The following is an 18,142-nucleotide window of genomic DNA, read 5'->3' on the forward strand; positions in this document are numbered from 1 at the left end:
AATTGCTTAAAATAATCGTGGCTAAAATAAGGTGTTTAAGAATATGAACTGTAAACTTTTCCTTAAAACTATATCATCTTGGGACTTCCTTGGTGGTCCAGTGGCTAAGACTCCACGCTCCCAGTGCAAGGGGGCAAGGTTGGATCCCTGGCCAGGGAACTAGATCCCACATGCCACAACTAAGACCTGGGGCATCCAAATAAATAAACAAAAATAAATACTTAAAAAAAAAAAAAGACACTCATTTTATATATACTTCATTTATTTTAAAGTATTAACACATATTTTAAGTATTTATATACTAAGTATTAACACATGTATTTTAAAGTATTAATACACTATTAATTTGATACACTATCAAGTTCAGATCAAAATATGGGTTCAACTGGTCTTTACCAATGAAAAACAAATAATGGGTCCTTTTCCTGCTCATTTGTTGTAATCATCATCATCACCCAATAGTCAGTCTAGCTAATGTAGATGAATCCTCAGAAAACTAGTTTACTTTGGACATTATATACAGTGATGGGTAAAATGAATGTTTTAGAGATTAAGTAATATCAAAATTAATTATTCCTTTACTCATATTTAAATTCAAATATAAATGAAAAAGAGAAAATAGTTCATAATCTCTAACAAGATTTTTTAAATATTTTATGCTTGGGCATTAAATCCAGAACAATCTGAAAAGAAAATAAATCTGTGGATAAAAGTCACAGGAATATTATCATTACTTTTAAAGGCATTTTACATAGTTTAGAAGCATCCAATTAATAAACAATGACATAGTAACAACATGTTTATTTTAAGGCTCAAAAACCTCTAGTTTATTGGTCTAGACTTGAGTTACTGCCAACTGCCAAGTCACTTCAGTCATGTCAGATTCTGTGTGACCCCACAGATGGCAGCCCACCAGGCTCCCCCGTCCCTGGGATTCTCCAGGCAAGAACACTGGAGTAGATTGCTATTTCCTTCTCCAATGCATGAAAGTGAAAAGCAAAAGTGAAGTCGCTCAGTCATATCCAACTCCTAGCGATCCCATGGACCGCAGCCCACCAGGCTCCTCCATCCATGGGATTCTCCAGGCAAGAGTACTGGAGTGGGGTGCCATTGCCTTCTCCAGACTTGAGTTACTATAATACAAAAGTGTAATTTTTTAGTTGGCTATTTTCAAATTTAACTTATCTGAAGAGTATATCATGCAAAATGCTAGGCTGGATGAAGCACAAACTGGAATCAAGATTGCAGGGAGAAATATCAATAACCTCAGATATGCAGATAACACCACCCTTATGGCAGAAAGCGAAGAAGAACTAAAGAGCCTCTTGATGAAGGTGAAACAGGAGAGTGAAAAAGTTGTCTTAAAGCTCAACATTCAGAAAACGAAGATCATGGCATCCGGTCCCATCACTTCATGGCAAACAGATGAGGAAATAATTGAAAGAGAGAAAGACTTTATTTTGGGGGGCTCCAAAATCACTGCAGATGGTGACTGCAGCCATGAAATGAAAAGACACTTGCTCCTTGGAAGAAAAGCTATGACAAACCTAGACCGTATATTAAAAAGCAGAGACATTACCAACAAAAGTCCATCTAATCAAAGCTATGATTTTTCCAATAATCATGTATGGATGTGAGAGTTGGACTATAAAGAAAGCTGAGCGCTGAAGAACTGATGCTTTTGAACTGTGGTACTGGAGAAAACTCGAGTCCCTTGGACAGCAAAGAGATCCAACCAGTCAATCCTAAAGGAAATCAGTCCTGAAAATTCATTGGAAGGACTGATGCTGACACTGAAACTCCAATATTTTGGCCACCTGATGCGAAGAACTGACTCACTGGAAAAGACCCTGATGCTGGGAAAGACTGAAGGTGGGAGGAAAAGGAGACGACAGAGGATGAGATGGCTGGATGACATCACTGACTCGATGGACATGAGTCTGAGTAAGCTCCAGAAGTTTGTGATGGACAGGGAAGTCTGGCGTGCTGCGGTCCTTGGATTGCAGAGAGTCAGATATGACTAAACTACTGAACTGAACTGATTTTCAAAAATAATTTACCATTTCCAATTTACATTTGCCACATATAAATTTGTGAAAATTATTTAATATGAACAGAATTCCAAAGTAAAAACAAAACTATAAACTAAAACCTAAAATTGCTATATATACCCCAAGCTATCCATATTCATTAAAAAAAAAAAAAACTTACTATTATACAAATAAATTAATTTTCCCCATCTATCTGATTTCAATTTGAAATCAAATCCCCATATACTTTTCCTATAAAATGTTTCACCTTTCAGAAGTTATTGTTTAAGATGAAAAAGAGTAAATTTGTGCTCAGTTGTGTCTGACTCTTTGCAACTCTTTGGACTGTAGCCCACTAGACTCCTTTATCCATGGGATTTTTCAGGCAAGAATACTGGAGTGGGTTGCCATTTTCTCCTCCAGAGGCTCTTCCCAAACCAGGGAGCAAACTCGAGTCTCTTGCATTGGCAGGCAGATTTTTTACCCACTGAGCCATCCGGGAAGCCTAAAATAAACAGCAAAAAAAAAAAAAAAAAGTCCTTCACCTGGACTCACCAATTGTTAACATTTTGCCACATCTGTTTTCTGTATGAATTTGATTAAGTATAGTACTGACTTCATGAAAATAACTCATCACGTACCTTGTTAAGAGTAAAGATATTTTCCTTTGAATGTGCACAGCATGATCATGCTTAATTAACATTCCATGGTATCATCAATATCAAGTCACATTCCAGTTTCCTCAAATATCCTAAATATGACTTACAAAGCTTTTTTTAAAATCTAGCATCCAATCAAGGTTCACATACATGACCAGTTTCTGAGTGACAAGGACCAAATTTTTCTTTAAATAGTCTTTTGGGGTATACTATCTTCTCTCTTCTTTCCAAAAACTTGTTCTCTAGAAAAGCTGTAGGAACACAACTTCCCCAGACCTTTCCTGCCAGAACCATTAGAAATGAAAAGGTATTGGGATAATGATGGGAAGGAAACTGAATTTCCAATTATCTCAGTAGATTCTGTTTTCACTATGAAAATATTTAGAATGAAACCACAGTCTTATCATAGTTGATTATATTTTTTATAAATATATACGTAGCCAACATCCACTGATCAAGTGAAAAGTCTTGTCACCAAGACATGCCAGGACTTAAGAAATTACGTTTTAATACCACTATCAGGAATAATAGGAAATCATGAATAACTAACTATCCAAATACTGTATCATCTTATAAAAAGAAGCAATATTTTATAAAAGCCTAAAACATGCTCTTTACCGGTCACTGAAAAAGCCAGTTTTAGAAGACAAAACATGCTTTTTTAAAAAACATATGGTGAATTTTTAGAGTTCACCAAGTTAAATAAAGTTTTAATCATCCCATAAAAAGACTGAATAGCTTGCATATTATGCCTATGCACTAAGAAACTGACTTCTTTGGCAATTTGTTTCAAAGTTTGCAAGCTTTTATTTAAGCACAGAACTTGTATTTTGAACAATGCTTTATTATACCAATATTATAGAAATACGTACTCCTGAATAGCACGGACCACAAGTTTTTTCTTATTATGAATACAAGTCAAGTTTATAAATATTTTCAAATTCTTTCATAATTTATTTAATCTTAAAGTACAAATTGAAGCAATTTTTGACTATAAACTGACTAGGAAATTGAGATTTCCAAGGGGAATACCATCAAATTTATAAAAACAAAAAGATCAGTATTCTAGTGATTCATTTTCAATATATTCTCTGCATTGTTAATTATGGCTGAACTCAAAGTATTTTCCAGTGTAAATTATACACAAGACTTAACAAATAGAGAGACCTAAATCTGCAACTCCCTTTACAGAAACCAATGAAAAATCTATACACAGCGATGAAATTGGCATACAAATAAAAGAACTGTCAAGACATGTATCCCTAAAAATAAGCCTACAATAACTATTTTAAAGGCTGTGTGTGGTCTCACCCATATACTTTGGCAAGATGCACTTTCTCCAACCACAGCTAGATTCATCCGAATGCAGTGGCACTGGAGAGCCTCTGTCTCACCTGTCAAAGCTGAAGAACGTGGTTCCAAAGACCACCATGAGTCCATGGAGAAAAGCCACAGCGCTACAGCTGTTATTGATAAGCAGTCTCTACAGGAGAAAACACTTCAAACAATTAAGCAACCCATCCTTAACAAAGATACAGACAGACAGACAATATACTAACGTTTAAATGGTGAGATGACAAATACCATGGCAGGTCTGAAACAGCAGCATTTACGTAACTGGGAATACTAAGAATCTTTCAAAACTAACACTAACTTCATAGTCTCTTCTGTTCTTTATCTCACACAATCTCTATACATTATTTACCAATTTGAAACCTCTCTCATCTTCCCTTATTTAAATATTTGAAAATCTCCCTTATAAAATCTCAAAATTCACCTAAATTACTAATGTACTAAATTCATCCAGATTACTAAAGTCTGACAGTTAAGAGCATAAGAAATTAAGACTTAAAACAGAAACTCTAAGGATATTAAAACCTGTTTTTCTTTTACAGAAGATATCTTCGTATCTTTTTCAATGACATTATAGAAGCAGTTTTTCTGCTTCAGACTAACCTCCCTTTAGTAAAGCATATAGACTGGCCAGGTAAGCTATAGGTAGGTTACGATAAATAAATAGCAAGAAAAACAATTACTTTGGAAAGAAAACTGCCTCCAATGAACACTTAGAATCCCATGTCAAATCTGGCAATAAAAACCAACTTAAAATGCAAAGAAATATACCTTGCTGGGTAAAGAGTTTATACAAATATGATGAACATCTCATAATTTACTTTTCTTACTAGATGACGATGTTCTCGAACCTTGTATAATACTGCAACGATTCAATCAAAAAAGAAAAAAAGGTGCCCTTTTGTGCCTTTTCCAGGAAAGTGAATATCCAAAAAGTTCACATTATAGGAGGGTTTCACCTACAAGCAAGACCCATAGCACAAAGGCTCCAATGTGCTATGATGCCCCAGTTTCATTTACTACATTCTCTAAGTACAAAGGTTCCAAAAAGATTAGTTTCACTTTTCCCTAGATATATTTAGTACGTTAACTAGTATCGCAGGGATATTATTTTTCTTTGGTTTTGTCAGTAGCATGTTTGATATAAATTTTATTAAGTGGTAGTATATGTAACATTGCATTGTGGGTAGGAGTTTCCTGCTTTACCCTAGCCACATCCTCAGCTGTCATATGAGCATGTTTCCCATATTTTCTGCAAGTTCTCGCCTTTTTTTCTCCTTAGAAAAGTGACAGCAATAGAAGATGAATTGTTTTAATAATTATAAGAAACATGATTTATACAGTAACATTAAACAAGTATGGATCACTATGTACTTTGAAAAACTGTCCAAGGGAGAAAAAAGTAATCCTCACAATTAAAGTCCTAAATTCGTGTGAAATAATGTTAAAGTAAATTAACACTGAGGAAGGACTTAAAATTGTTAAAAGAAAGAAAATCTCTGTAATCAGATGCCAATACCACCTAACAAATGAGGTGTACTATATCAAGCTATAACGATAATTCGCCTTGAATGTTAGAAGCTGCAGACCTCCTACATATTCATTAGTGAAGATTAATGTCAATATCGCCTACAAGGACCTTAAGAATCTACTCTGAGATTTTACAGAAATGTCAAAACAGAGAAAGAGAAACCAAAAAAGCCTGGAGGAGAAAGGGAAGAAAGTGGGAGGAGTGGAAAGGGAAAGAGAAGGGGAGAGAGAGAGAGACAGAAGTTAACTACTTTCTCTTTTGGCATCCAATTTCCACATCATCTCACGGTCAGCCAGAAAGCTGCTTATACCAACCAAATGAAGTTGTTCAAACAATCATGGATATGGCAGTGTTTTGGGTTTTCACAAAACTGAAAGACACTGCAGAGGAAAACAAACAGTACTCCCATTACAAAAAAATATCACATTTTATACAATACATATATATACACACACCACATAAATGTTTTAAAGTACCACAAAATAATACCTTGCACATACATACAACTGCACATATGTGTGCAGTTAACATGGATATATATTCCATTAAAATAAGTAGAATTAAATCTCTCATAATCATAATTTAAAATATTAATAAAATTATATGTATTTTACTAATATAAACATTTTTCAAAGCATCAATATAAGATCCAATAAATTCTATATATGTCTCAATAGCTATACATTAAATCCAAAAAAAACTGTCAAAAAAATTGCCACATACCACGCTGAAACAATAAGAAAATTCCCTGCTAAAACCTCGTAATCAATGAGAACATTTTAAGCCAAAATAGGATTTCTACAATTTATACAACTCCTACATCAAACCTATTTTGCTGCTTCTACTGTTCTCAACTAAAAGAAAAAATAGAGTAGCAACAAAGAGAAGTTTAAAACAATTTAAAAAAAACATAGAAATGGGCACAAGACTGATAGTGATAAAATGATTGTATTATAAAAGGATCATTAATTCAGAAAATTTTAAAAATGATTCAAAAGGTAACAATGAAGCTATATGTAGTATTTAAAACATTACAGTGTTATATCATCTAACAATATACAATATAAAAAGTTCAACCAATGTTGACAAACTTATTAAATATAAGGTAATGGGAAGCAAAATTACTTTTGTGAAACTGTTTTCAAGTTCAAAGCTATAATTTCCATGGCATTATAATACATAATTTATACAGCAGAGTTAAATTCATTACTTACTTCAACATAACAAATACTCATATATCCCCCGAAAAAATGAAGTTTTGAGGGTCTTTAAAAACCAGACAACAACAAAAAAAACCCTGTGGCTTTCACTTCTGATGTGAAGCATAATCAAGGGCTTTATCTGCAATGACTCTGCTGAGTCAGTCCCTCTTCATCATATGTGGTAAGCTATTTCTAATGAAACAAACTGTCAATTATCAAATGTGTACCCGTTATCACTATTGTTTTTAAATTTTTACCCCAAAGTAATAGTTACTCCAAAGAGGATAGATTTTCAATTTAGAAAAAGAAAAAAAATATATGTATGTGTTTTTGTGTATGCAGATAATGAATATACAAACTTTAAAGCTCATGACCTCATATGTTCTCCAGTCAGAATGAGATGGGCCTCACCCAGAGCAGAAAGGTCATAGTCAACAATATCTACTAAGCTATTAAGCAGTAAGAGTGTTTTACTCTGACCTAAAAATTATGTGCAGAAGGGTTACCTGCAAAAGAGAACAAGCAGTTAAGAGACACATAGATGTTAGAAATTATTCAAATACATACACAGTTAATTTAGAGGATCATAGTACACTTAATTAAAAAAAATATTTTAAGGGAGAAAACATTTAGCAAAAAGTTGGGGTTACAAGAAGTCACGGAATCATAACTGGAAAAAATCTGAAAAGAAAAAAACGTTTATACTTATCAGACTACTACATTTTTCTCAATTGCCTAATTCTGTGCTATTGCATGAGCATATGGAATTATGCTTGAAAATTCCACAAATTATATGGACAAAGTTGTCCTTTAACTTACTTTAGATATTAATTATAGCTACGGATCCCACTGCACGCCTTATTTAAGAAAGAGAATCAATGAATGACTTTTCTCTTTTTGCACGAATAACTGCACGATAAATGAAATCTTTTAGTTTTCAATGTAAAATCTGTTTACATACATGATGAGGCACGACAAATCTGTATTTTGAATAAAACACTAAAATGTATTTCTTTTATCACTAAAAGTTTATTATGGAAAAGTTCTAGACATTTGAATAATAAAGGATTAAAGCCATTTCAATGTCCTCCCAGTGTATTTTGGGGAAATTATTTTTTTCTAAGAAGCTTACGAACATATTAGTACATTTATCTTTACCGAATATAAACCAAAAGCAGATATTGAAGTAGGCTAGGATGACCACACGAAGGGGCATTTTGGCTCTAATATCTTCCTTACTATTTCCCAGCCCTACCCCATTATATACCCTGAATAATGTTGTGTAATTCACTGTCTCCGCCCACCCTCCCAGTCATTTACTTCATGCCACTCCTGGTTACTATCACACCAGGAAGAAGTCTAACATGCAAATTCAGAGTGGCGTGGATAACTGGCCAAAAAATGCCTAGAAATTGGTCTGTTCAGCTTGATAATTTTTGTTGAAAAATACCCCATCGCTCTCAACTGATGAAAACAGGAAGCTCTATTCATAAATATGAAATTCTCTGCCTATGATATATAATCATCCTAATAAGAAAATGAGTTCTATACATACATGTCCAAAGGGGCAAAAAAGGAGATAGTTTCCCAAAGATGTTTCCAATTTTCTTCTGAATCAGAATTAGCAAATCGAGACGACTCACATACTCTGTGTGCATTATTCCTTACTACACACAGCATTTTGTAATTTATTTCAAAGCTTCTATTATAAACAAAAAATACAACTTCTGTTAACCCACTCCATTCTGAGCTCAGAAAAATCAATAACATTTAACAATCTACGTTACAACATAAGAATTTTACTTTATATTTGTATAAGATTTGCTATCAAAGGCTCTGTTAAAACTAATATCCAAAGAAACTATTTAAAGGATTATACAAAATGAGTATATTTCCTTGAAAAATAAAAAATTATTACAGGCATAAAGAAAACTAAGATCCATCCAATAAACTATGCTATAATTCTTGCTATTCATTTTTATAAGATACTCAAACTAGCCATGAGATAAAGGTAAATGTAATACAAAATGTACTAATTATATTTCATCTTTATTGTAGGAGCCGGCATCCAGTATTGATCATACATAAACTAGACAGACATGATTTAATATTTGTAAAGGAATTCCCAGACTAACACTTTCATGACAGCCAATTTACAGTCAAGCCCAGCAAGCAGTTTGCAACCAGACCTTAAAAAAGGTAAACTTTTTTACAATGAGTTACAGATTCACGAGTTTAAGAAGACAAGAAAAAGAAAAACAGGACTCCAATCACCCAGCAAATATGAAGCAGACCCCAGAATGTGATACAGTCCAAAGATGTAAATTACTGTAAATCATCACTGTTGTTCAGGACTTCACACACCGCCTCTTGAGCCAATTTTGCTCACTTCTCCACAGACACAATAATGAACTAAATAAAAGGAGGAGGCACCAAAAATATAGGGGTGGGGGATAGAAAAGAAAGCCCCCAACTGCAGAGCTCTGCTCCACAGACGCTTAACCTTACAGGAGTTTGGGCTCCTTCAGCATTTGTATTCTATCCAAATCCTCATGAGTCACAAAAATTAAAAAGCTATATCCTTCTGGATGCCAGGAAGGGCCTTACCACAAGCCTTTTGTCAGAGGGAGAGAGAGAAAGAAAGAGAGAGCATGAGCAAGGGGGGGAAGCCACAGTGGTAGGCAGTCCCACTTGACTGTGAGTACTGTGAGGTCACAAACCACATGATTCTGTCTCTCCAGTAATAGTGCTTGCAAAAAAAAGGAGTTTGAAAGCTTTTGCTTTTTTGGATTGTGTGAATGCTTCATTCGCCTCACAAACAACCACAGAACCACAAGTGCGGTGCAAACTTTCTCCAGGAGGACAGCAAGAAGTCTCTGGTTTTTAAATGGTTAATCTCCGCAGGTCCCTACCAGCCACCGAGACCAACAGAGTCAGTGAGTGCTCTCTAAACCACAGTCTATGCAGTAATAGTAGGTCCTTCCAATATTTGCTCATTCTCTTTTTTGTTTTGTTTCCTTGCTTTTCCCATGCTACCAGCTACATAATTTCTTGACAGAAAAAAAATAAATATCAAGTCTATGTACTGCAGGCATACTGTAAAACTAAAACAAGGTTTGGGTATGGTTTGTGTTTTCAGTTTAAGGCTGCAAGCAGAATTTACAACAGAGGGTACAAGTTCTATCTGAAAAAAAAGGAGGGACTATGGCATCAAACAGCCTCTTCAGCACAGTGACACCATGTCAGCAAAACTTCTTTTGGGGTAAGTGTTATCATATTTTAAAATCCTATCAGAGATGAACCTGTTAAACAGAAAGGTATGTTGCTCGGATAAACTTGCTAGCTTCGCCGGCTAACATTATATGAAAGGTCATAATGATGCTGTTTTGTTGCACTGAAAGCTGAAAAATGAAATTGCAGTACAAATGTGCTTCTGGCATCTGTAACTTATCTACTTCTCGGGCTAATGACTTGAAATAGAAAAAATTAAATTATCTCACATTAGTCTAAATGTTTTCTAGGGTTATAGAAATGAGGTAGCCGAAACAGTAAAGCAAAGTTTAATATTCTCATTAACCCTCACTGAAATAAAATTAGACACTAAATTAGTCAAAGTATTGTGAAAAGTATTCATTCCGGCAGCTCCCAATATTTGAGCAAACTTTAAAAAGGAAGCAATTTTACAAAATAACAGACCACAGAAGTATCTTGACATTATACTCAAGCATGCAAAACAGAGAAAGAAACCTGCAGTATAACTAACATTTTAACCAGCTCAACTAAAAGATATCTATTTATAATTTTAAACTGCATCATAAGCTATCTGCACAAGCTTGTTTCTAAACAATTTTACAGAACTAAAGCATATATTCAACAGAAAAAAATTATGATAAGTATTTAACAGCCATTTTTAAAAACTCTTTATAGTTGCCCAGGAATCCAAGATATTAAAAAGCTCACAGAAGTCTTCAAAAACTTACAAGCAATCATAACTTTCTATACAATTTTCATTTACATCTATACACTATTACCCACATGTAGAACTTGTTATAAACACACAACAAACATCAAAACGTCTAGGATTCTTTTAATCATACTCTTGAACCTACCAAATGAGTTATCGTTTAGTATCATAAAAAAGAAAATTCTGTAAGGATACTCTGCATGATTTAAAAGAGCCAGACCAATTAAGTCATGCTGGACTTCAAATAAAACAGGCATAATATAGTATTAATATTTAATTTCCAGTTAGTGTTGATACAAAAAGTAAACTACTTTAACATTCATCAGCTAAAGTGGTAATATAAGTAAAACAGCTAAACACTTACAAGATTCTCTTTATGATGTCCAACATGTTCTATAAGACAAGTTTATAAAATTTTCTTTTATCCCTTAAAATAAATCCTTTTGCTGCGTATACCTGTATTAACTTTGCTTTATCACTTACAACTAACGATTGGAGTTTCCTTTACTCCTCCTACTTCACACATTTTAACTGGCTACCAGAGGATCAGTCTTAGTTTCGGTCAAAGAGAAATAATTAAACCTGAAGGAGAAAAAAGGTTTCTCTTAAAAGGGTGAGGAAATGTACTATGTATTTTACCAAAAAATGTAAAACTGCTGTAGTGACTCCTCAACAGCTCTAAGTGGGCCCCCTCAGATATAGCACATCCAATATAATAATCACAGATTATTTTTTAATGTAATGGAAGGTAATAAGCATTACTGTAAAAACTTCTGCATTAAGGAAGCAGAACATATACACAACTAGACTGCATTAACAACTCTTGTAATTATAGTTTCTACATGGAAACTTTTGCTGTTCCTACTCAAAAAGAGGGGTAAAAATGCTTAAAACAATTGTTGTATGGAGGGATAACTTGAAACAGGCACCTCAAGAAGTTAAGTTACTCTTCACAATATTACTCTGCTTTAAAAAAATAATGACTTTTCAAACCAGATCAGGAACACAAATTTCAAGCACTATTTCAGCATTAGATTTAAAGTTATTAATATAGTCACAAAAAATATGTTAAAATGTTCTTTATTCTATCATGTCAGGGAGTCTTATATTTCTGAAACATCTTTAATAACTATTTCTACAGTAAAATTTTCAAAACTTGATCAAGTTAGAAACAAGGCATGTAACAGTGAATTAGATAATCTTCTATCACATGTCATATATGCTTATACATCATAACTTAAGTCTTCCTCTTCTGCAAAGTGGAATTTACCCCTTCCCACACCCAAACAGTATTGGAGAGCCTGGATAGAGAACATAAAATGCACCCACTTCACCGGACTAATTACAGGTGGGCGGTGGACAGAAGGTACAAGGGTATCATCACACTACAAACATTCCCCCTTCTGGGATCCATCTGAAGTCTGAAACCTCACTTCAGGCTTTACATTTTTACCTAATTGACCACCAAAATAACCTAATGAAATGTCACAAGTATGTACTCCGATTTTGTAAAATACTTTTAAAAGTTCGGGCTCTTCCTAGGTGAGGGACAAAGCTGACCAACTGCTTCACCTCAAAATAATGAGGGAAAACAATGTGAGTGTATGTGTGAGTATGTGAGAGAGTGTGTGTGTATGAATTTTCAATCTGTGCTACTCAAAATCTGTTCATTATTTATCATAAATGAAGTCTGTTAAAATAAATAGATGTAACTCATGGAGGATCTTACCATTAAAAACTTACTTATGAAAATATATCAGCTGACAATTTCTACATAAAACTTTGCAACTGATCACAGTGCCCAACAGAACGTGATGTGTGAACATTGACTTCCAAAACAATACTTGTGGTTCATACCAATGATAGTGACTTTATAGTTTCAAGACTGACTAGCAACAAAGTGTCACAACTTGCTTCTAAAATAAGAGAGCTAAACTCCAAAATCCAGGGAGATGATTTAAAAAGAACATACATAGAGGATCACTCCTATTAAAAACTAACAAGGTTGATGCAATTTCCAAACATACTTATTATGAATTATTTTACATAAGAGTAAATAAACATAATTTTACATGAAAACTGGTAAAGATTTCACATTTAAACATTATAATATTTTAGAACATAAAAGATTTAAAAGAAATCAGAAAAAAATTTTTGTTAGTCTATATAAACCTGATAGTCTTTAAATCACAAGAAAGCATGAAATACACATGGTTATATTATGATATATTCTAGTCATTTTAAAAGAAGAAAAAATTAATCTATTCGATTACACCCTTCAAGCTAATCACTGATAGTTTGACTTATTTAAATCAGTCATGCTAATGCTAAATTCAGTAAGATAGAAATGTTCCAGTTTGTTAAAAGAACACTGAAATATTTGATGGTTAAATAAACTGCAGAGGGGGGAAGAAACTAACTCATTGAAGGCAGTAAGATTTTATCAAACACACAGAATTAATCTTTATTGAATAGAACCATTCACAAATCAAAACTCACTGTACTTCAATACTTCCAAGCAGCGCTAATCAATTACAAACCTTTTCTAGCTCATGTGCTTTCAATTTTATACACTGGTGGTCCTCAAGTACTGTATTGGGGCTGAGTTAAGACATTCTGTATCACAACTTTTTTTCCCCAACAAATATTCATCTAGAGGGCTTTTTTTCCCTTCTCAAGAGCTGCTCACATGAAAACTGTGGTGATATTTTTATACTGTACTTCTTTGTTGAAGCAAAAGGTTAGGGGTTACCTAAATACCTCAACTGTATATACAAAAAAGGGAAAAGGTAAGTATTCATATAAAAAAATCCAATGGGACTGGATTATTTATTTTTGCATTTCCTATGATTAATGATGCACCCATGCATACTTGAAAACTAATGGCAAAACAGGGTAACATCTCAAACTCCTCTCCAAAGCATGCAAAAAAAACCTTGCATGCTGTTTTAACCTTTGTTCCAAGAAACTTAAATGGGACAACTCTAAGTCAACAGTGAGGTCATACGAAGCTCCTCAAAAGAATTAAGATTGCAAACGCAATTAATTAGCTAACAAAAGTCTTGAGAGATAATTTCACATTAAGGTTCACTGGACAGTCTACCTCTACACTGTGCCTCTGTAAAAATAATAGACATGTGGTCAAACAGGCAAATACCTTCAATATGAAGAAATCCTTCCCACGAACAAAAAACTATAATATGACTAAAGCATAACTATTTTTCCTAGCTATTTGCCATGCAAAATTTATTAGTAAATGGGTGCTAGCAAAATCAATGCTAATTTACGCAGTCTTCCTATGAGGTAACCAAAATGCACTACCTTTTTCTCCTAGACCAGTGAATCCACTGAATACAAATTTTTATCCCCCCCCAAAAAAAGTCATTAGTCTCCCATAATAAGGATAACAACAAACTCCATACTCAAGTATTTTCTAAAGAGCAAAATACTTTAAGTTGTCTAAAGTACATGGAAATGCTTCAAGAAATATGAAAACAGTTTTAAAACAAATTTTCAGAGAAGGAAGTCTCACATAATGAAAATATACACCTTGATACAATCTATTGCCATTTCAAAGTTTATGGAATTCAGTCAATACGTATTTTGTTTAATGTGTTACAATTCAAAAAATAACGGGGAAATTCTATACCTTATTCAAAGGGAGCCTCCTTACAATCTTAACCACAGCTGACCACAAGCTTTTGTCCATTTAACAGCAAGCACACATACATTCCCACATAATTTTTTAAAGATCTGAATAGCAACTGAGATTAAATGCTCTTTTATTACATTGTATACAAAAATCTTCATCTTCTGTTGAATTCTTCGGAATGTCTCTCCTTTATATTATTTACTGAAGACGTAGGATTCAACCTTGGTGCAGGGCTGAATGTAAGCGACACGGTCTCAATCATTCGGGTGTTTACTGTTGTTGTTGAACAGGATGTTGACTCTAAGGTATATTTTTTCATAAATATGCTGTCTTACATAAATAAAAACCTCATCATTCATCAGGATATCTAAGATAATTCAAAAATAAAATGAGCTGTAGAACTGAGTCCTATATAAGCATTTAATACATGCAGCGAAAAAAAATTCATTATTTATACATCTCCACTAAATACTCTGTGTTCTTGTTACTACTCATAAGTCCAACATCCAATATGCAGTTCAGGACTAAAACTCATACCAAGTGTGATTTTAGCTCTAAGTGATTTTCAATTTTCCAATCAACTGTCCACAAAATAAGGATTTCTGCACTACACAGACATACATTAAGTGAATGCAATTTTAATGATATTTAAGATACCTTAAAATTAGATGTAGTGATGTCAGAAAATTTAACAAGCTGCATTATTCCCAGACGTGTACTTAAGACTATGGTGGCCATTAGTTTAAAGTCTGTTCTCTGCATGACTTCTATTACCATCCCTTAAGAAATTATACATAAGAGTTACATTAGAGAAGTGACAGTCCTAACAAGGCACACCTAAATAGCCTGTGCAAGGTCAATAACTTCTACCACAAAACCAAACAATTTTACTTTACTTTTCAATTTTATTATCAGTGGTATCTACTGAAATTATTATACCCTCACCTATAAAAATATATTTACATAAAAGACTTAAAAGTTTAAAACTCAAAATTTCAATACACATTTACAGGTTTGTGAAAATTATATGGCCCACGAGCATGCCAAACTTTGTTTATACACTCCTTATTGTTAGATACATCTTGCAGTCAGGTATCTAGCAACTAAACCCATTGTATGGTTTGGTAAAAGCACAAGCTGAAAAAGGAAATAAAGGAAAAACGCAAGCCAAATCACAATAACAGTAAGGTTTAAAAAATGTATATGCACTCTTTCTTTAGAAAAATTCTAATAATGATGTTGCAGTATTCCACAGAACTTTCCATTGATATGGACATAGTTCTATAGCGAGGCGTGTATTTGCCATGTATATAAAACTTCAATTTCTTTCAATTATGAAAATTTTAATATGTAGTATATGAATTTGCCTGGGCATATACATAAGTGACTAGAGAAACTTGGGATAATAACTGTAAACCAGGAAGAAAATAATTATAAATTAGTTAGTTAAGGTATGGTTTGAAGTTCATTTGGAAAGACAATCAATTACTTTTTACATGTACACTAACAGAGAAATGTTAATCTGTAAAACCAACAATAGAGATTAGGCATCTATCAGGCAATACAAGATTAAAATACACTTGTAAAACACAAGGATGTTATTTCCCAGTTATAAATTTACATTAAAAACTGGTATCAGTTAAACAAATTATTATATTTCACAAGGGAAAATATGAAATGCAATTAATCTGTTAACAAATACCCATTTACACACATTATATCAAAGAATAATTCTGGCCTGGTACTAAACAGGCATATTTTCTACATATTTACTCACTGACAATATAATCTAGGTAAACAATTTGGCACTATATTAATTTGGTTATTTTGATAGTAATAATTATAATTAATTTTATTTCTAATTTTTCTACTGAAGTTCCCAATTTAAACTTCAAATTTCCAGGACAATCTTCAAGTGAAAAGGTATCATCATTTCTACCAAATGATTAAAAACTCCTTAAATGGATCTAAATAAAGTGAATTCATTCACTATGAAACTGAAAAAAAAAAAGCTGTATTTTATAATTAATATTTTTTATCCCATTGGTTTTACTGTATTAGCGTAATCTGATCCCAGAATTAGACACAAGGGTATCCAAAAGTTACAGTGTGCATGTTCCTTTTAATCAATAAAAATTTTATTATAAGAGTTTTTTGTAAATACAGCTCAAAGAAACCCTATTTTTTGAAAAGTGAATTCTCAGTTTATTTTATAAATTTCTATCAGATTACAGAAATCTGCATTATACTAGCACAGAAAGAAAAGTTCTTTATGCTAAGAATCTACATTATTATCAATCACTGTGCTTTCCATAAAACATATAAATGTAAAACTATGCAAGCACTTCTTACAAGGACCTTAGCACCCAATTCAAAAATAATAAGACATCATAAGAAGATGTCTACAAGAAATTTCCATTAAGGCAGTAGCATCCAATATCAGGCAAGATAGCTGGTTACAAAAGGTAATCTAGCAAGATTAATTCTTTACTTCTCATGAAAATTTGTAAAGCTTTTCAGGTAATTCAGCTTTTGACAAAATGCAGAAAAAATTGCTACTGCTCTTACAGAGTTCAACACAAAAATAAAAAGATTTAAGAAGGGAATCCATAAAACAGATAGACTGACAAAGACAATGCCCTACAGAACATCTGTAAAGCAATATAAACCTGAAAGTCAATGTAATCCAAACCTTTGATCACTAATCCAACCTTCTCTCCATAAGTAGAAACTCCTCTTTCTCATATTATTAAAACTCCAGTGTTCACACAGAATTCTTTACATTCCCTCACTTGTTAAAACTAAACACATATAATATGTTCCCTATTTTAGGAGGAAAACGTATAACCTTTTTAAAACTTTTTACCACAAGTGTCCACCTTATTTTTAAAATGCCATTATCTAACCTAGATAGAGATAATCAGTATTGTCAGAAGATCATCACCCTTAATTTAACAATAAAGATTTAACAATATATTTCCCTTATAATATGTGCGAGCGGATTACAGAATATTTTAGTGTCCCAACAGGACCAAGGAAAACACCTAAGGAGATTTTTTAAAAATTATCATACGCAAGTATCTAGAGAGAAAACTGAGTTATGTGATTATTAGCTTATTTTATTTTCATAAATATTCTTATTTTTAATATAATGATAAATCAGAATATATCAAGAGATAATAACTTTTTAAGAAAGCAAAATATTTGGCTTAAATTGCTAAATTATTTCATTATTAAGTGGTTAAGCATTCTATATAAATTTATATAGATAAAAAAATTTTACTGAGACACGTTCAAACTATTTTCTTAGCTACGAAATGAAATCATGTGTTCCAACAAATAACAGTATTTTCGATAAAGCAGTTATGCACAAAGTAAATATATGTTAACATGTACAAGATTAGAAATTTTGTATAACGAAACTACATTACTATATGTAACTCAAATTCTCCACTTTGATTTAAACCTTATTCTGCCAAACACATGGTCAATTCATTGTGCTTCCATGATCAGAAAACATCCAATATCCTGAATGCTGTTTTAAAGGAAACTTTAAGAAAAATTACCTTATTATTATAAGCTGACAGTTATTTTTTGAAAAGCAGCTGTGAAAAGAGTATGATCTGAAAACTTACATATGAACTTAAAACTTACACACTCAAACATGAAATGAACAAGAGAACAGGAAGCAAACGCATAAAATAAAACCCTAGCAACAATACCACACTAAGAAGTCAACACTGAGCAAAGG

The 18,142-nt window shown here is 32.9% G+C and overlaps 1 protein-coding gene and 1 long non-coding RNA gene across 7 annotated transcripts in view; one reads left to right on the plus strand and one right to left on the minus strand.

The window, feature by feature from the left end:
• SUPT3H (SPT3 homolog, SAGA and STAGA complex component) overlaps window positions 1-18,142 on the minus strand; it is a 431,789-nt gene that overhangs the window by 370,882 nt on the left and 42,765 nt on the right. The gene's annotated exons all lie outside the window — the stretch shown is intronic.
• LOC139178803 (uncharacterized) overlaps window positions 9,586-18,142 on the plus strand; it is a 44,258-nt gene continuing 35,701 nt past the window's right edge. Inside the window, exons 1-2 of the long non-coding RNA XR_011563265.1 lie at window positions 9,586-9,711; window positions 9,915-10,037. This is a non-coding gene — a long non-coding RNA (uncharacterized lncRNA). The remainder of the gene's footprint in view (window positions 9,712-9,914; window positions 10,038-18,142) is intronic.

This window comes from Bos indicus, chromosome 23, assembly GCF_029378745.1.
Source record: "Bos indicus isolate NIAB-ARS_2022 breed Sahiwal x Tharparkar chromosome 23, NIAB-ARS_B.indTharparkar_mat_pri_1.0, whole genome shotgun sequence".
In the NCBI taxonomy this organism is placed as follows: domain Eukaryota; kingdom Metazoa; phylum Chordata; class Mammalia; order Artiodactyla; family Bovidae; genus Bos; species Bos indicus.